This window comes from Salvelinus namaycush, unplaced genomic scaffold (genome assembly GCF_016432855.1).
Source record: "Salvelinus namaycush isolate Seneca unplaced genomic scaffold, SaNama_1.0 Scaffold1052, whole genome shotgun sequence".
NCBI lineage: Eukaryota > Metazoa > Chordata > Actinopteri > Salmoniformes > Salmonidae > Salvelinus > Salvelinus namaycush.
In genome coordinates, this window is record NW_024057734.1 from 45,001 (window position 1) to 48,496 (window position 3,496).

At 39.6% G+C, this 3,496-nt stretch overlaps 1 long non-coding RNA gene across 1 annotated transcript in view; it reads left to right on the top strand.

Annotated features, from left to right (window-relative positions):
- Positions 1-1,764, top strand: part of LOC120035425 — a 2,765-nt gene extending 1,001 nt beyond the window's left edge. Inside the window, exons 2-3 of the long non-coding RNA XR_005474184.1 lie at positions 1,287-1,403; positions 1,720-1,764. This is a non-coding gene — a long non-coding RNA (uncharacterized LOC120035425). The remainder of the gene's footprint in view (positions 1-1,286; positions 1,404-1,719) is intronic.
- Positions 1,765-3,496: the final 1,732 nt, after the last annotated feature.

Here is a 3,496-nt window from a genome sequence, read left to right on the forward strand (position 1 = left end):
TCTTAGAAAAGAAGGTTCCTTATAGAACCAAAAAGGCTTCTATCACTTCCTTAATATATGGAACCACTAAAAGTTATATATATTTTGGGGTTCAGTGAAGAAGAACCTCTAGAGTTCTGATCAACAAAAGGTGGATGTTTTGAGGATGTGAACCCAGCAGCCCTCCAGTGGTCAGATCAATTGCGCCTGTTTTTTCTAGCCCCCTTTCGGCCACAGGTCCAACTCCTGCGACAGGTCCAACTCCTTAGCCACTGGGCGAAACCCTGAGTTAATCTGACAAAATGCTATGCAGACATACATGGTATCACTTGTTATACATAATTATTATACATAAATCATTGCCAAAAGCACAAGACATACTGTTGCATGTAGGTCTATATTATTTATGGATTGATTATTTAGAAATATCAAAACATTATTTTAACTACTACAAAGCAATTACATGTGGCTCAGGAACCACTGACTCTCTGCATTATTCTATAGTATTATCAAGACACCTGCTGTTAACTCTTAACTACTTAGGACAGCTCAAGTAGGCTGGACACATTCCATTTTTAACGCTTTTTTTTCAAATAAAAACTAGTTCATTGGATCCGCCATGGAGCCCAGTTTCATAACATTACCTTATGTCTCTAGTTGTAGTAATCGTGAAAAAATTGTGAAAAAACAGGCCTTATTTCGAATCATGTTTCACCCTGCCAGATCCTATTAGTTCTATTGAGCACCGTGGCACTCTCCTCCTGAACGTTCTATTCTCAGCTCTTTGTTCTGCGTCACAATGCCATCTTCACTATTGTTATCAATGAGACCTGTCGGCATTAACCATGAACACTAATCTCAGGTAAAAACATTCAAAGGCCATTTTCTCAAATGTAAGCTTACAAGTTAATCAACGTTCAAAGCAGAATGACTTTCCCATTGTTCCTCAACTGTAGTGTATGATATACCATGTTATAGCTCTGAGTCTCTACTTTTATCCAATGTGAAAAACACAATTTCAAATGTTGCTACATAAGACCGAAACTTGACTAATTGTCTCTCTGAAATGAAAACATCAAGTGATAGATTTTAAACAAAAACATGTCTGTCATTGAACAACCCCATGTCATGATTAGATAGTGAAAAAACACACCAATCTTTTTGAAAATGTCTTTAAGAAATAAAAGCTTTTTACCAACATTTCTGAAAATGGATATATAGCGTTTTGGAATGAAACTCTTCTTATGTTTCCCCATCTGAGCTCAGAGTAGATGAGAGATGTAATGTTTGTCTCTGTTGTGTTGAAGTCCAATCAAGCAGGAGAGACCAGCCTCCCCTGTACCCAGCTGTGTGTCCATGAAGAGTGACAGGTCTATGGGTCATCCTATACACTTTAGAGAGGGAGATTTTTCTACTGAACAAAGGTAAGAAGAACTCATGGGTCATGGTTAGTGAGTTGAACAATACTGTCTCACGTCATTTCTCCTCTCCCATTTTCTCATCTCTTTATGTTGTTTTCATAATCAATAGGCTAATCCTTTTGTAAAGTTTATATTCCTAAAACAATATTAAACAAACACAACATTCCCTCCGTGTGTGACTGAGTGTGTGTGCATGTGTGGGGTGTGTGTGTGTTTGTGTTTGTATGTGGGGTGTGTGTGTGTGTGTGTGTGTGTGTTTGTGTGTGTGTGTGTGTGCACTCCCTGGATGAGGAGATGTAATCTCATGTTTTGTCCACAGAAACCAACAGGAGAGATCAGAGTCAGAGATTCTCAGTGGTCAGTCTTCCCAGAGTCATCAAACAGACCTGGCCTCAATATTCAGTGTATGTGGTCCTGTTATGTACATTTGTTTTGTTGACCTCAAGTAAAATTGATCTGTCAATCATTCATTAATGTGTTAATGAGAAAGCATTTCTTCTCTTGCTTAACTTATTTACTTGATTTATTCCAGATGCTTGAAGAGAATATTTTGACATTTGTGAAGAACGAGCTGAAGATGTTCAAGAGGATTCTTAGTCCAGAACTCCCAGAAGGCTTTGAGAGTCAGAAGCAGGATAAGGAAGTGGTGGATGCTGAAGATGAGAAGCAGGAGAGCAGTGCCAGAGAGGGGGCTCTGAAGATCACACTGCACATCCTGAGGAAAATGAACCAGAAGGAGCTTGCTGACACACTGGAGAAATGTAAGATCTGTCTGCTTCATGTTGAATGCTGTTTTATAACATTTAAAAGCTGTAGCTAAAGTACAGCTAAAGTAGCTGTGCAACTCAATGATATTGTAGCAGCCTTAACACAACACCTAGTGACCTCATCAAGTAGCAGCAGGGATGTGTTGTGGTGATTAATTTAGAGAGAGAGACAACATTAATAATACCATCAATAATACCAATAATTATCTCATCAGTCAAACCAGTCTGTAATGTATTATGAAAACATTTACACATTTATATAGTCAGTTAAGAGAATAAATTATTATAATGTAAAACTTTATAACAGTCCTACAATAATGTAGGCATTAAAACAAATGTAATATAATATCCTCTGTGTTATTTCTTCATTCAGATGAGCTGGCTGTGATTTGCCAACGTGAACTCAAATCTAATCTGAAGAAGAAGTTTCAATGTGTATTTGAGGGGATCGCTAAACAAGGAAACCCAACACTTCTCAATAAGATCTACACAGAGCTCTACATCACAGAGGGTGGAACAGGAGAGGTCAATAATGAACATGAGCTGAGACAGATTGAGACAACAACCAGGAAACAAGCAAGACCAGAGACTGCAATCAAATGTAACGACATCTTCAAACCCTTAACTGGACAAGACAAACGAATCAGAACTGTGCTGACAAAGGGAGTCGCTGGCATTGGAAAAACAGTCTCTGTGCAGAAGTTCATTCTGGACTGGGCTGAAGGAAAAGCAAATCAGGATGTCCAATTTGTATTTTCATTCCCTTTCCGGGAGCTGAATTTGATGAAAGGGGACAAACACACTTTGATTGAACTTCTCAATCACTTCTCAATGGAAACCAAACAATCAAGAATCTCCAACTACGACAAGTACAAAGTTCTGTTCATCTTTGATGGTCTGGATGAGTGCCGACTGCCCCTAGACTTCCAGAAGAACAAGATCTGTTGGGACGTCACAGAGTCAACCTCCGTGGATGTTCTGCTGACAAATCTCATCAAGGGAAATCTGCTTCCCTCTGCTCTCCTCTGGATTACTACCCGACCTGCAGCAGCCAATAAGATCCCTTCAGGGTGTGTTGACCAGGTGACAGAGGTACAGGGGTTCAATGACCCACAGAAGGAGGAGTACTTCAGGAAGAGATTCAGTGATGAGGACCTCGCCAGCAGAATCATCTCACACATAAAGACATCAAGGAGCCTCCACATCATGTGTCACATTCCAGTCTTCTGTTGGATTTCTGCAACAGTCCTTGAACACATGCTGAAACATAAGAGAGAAGAGATGCCCAAAACTCTGACTGAGATGTACACACACCTTGTGGTGTTTCAT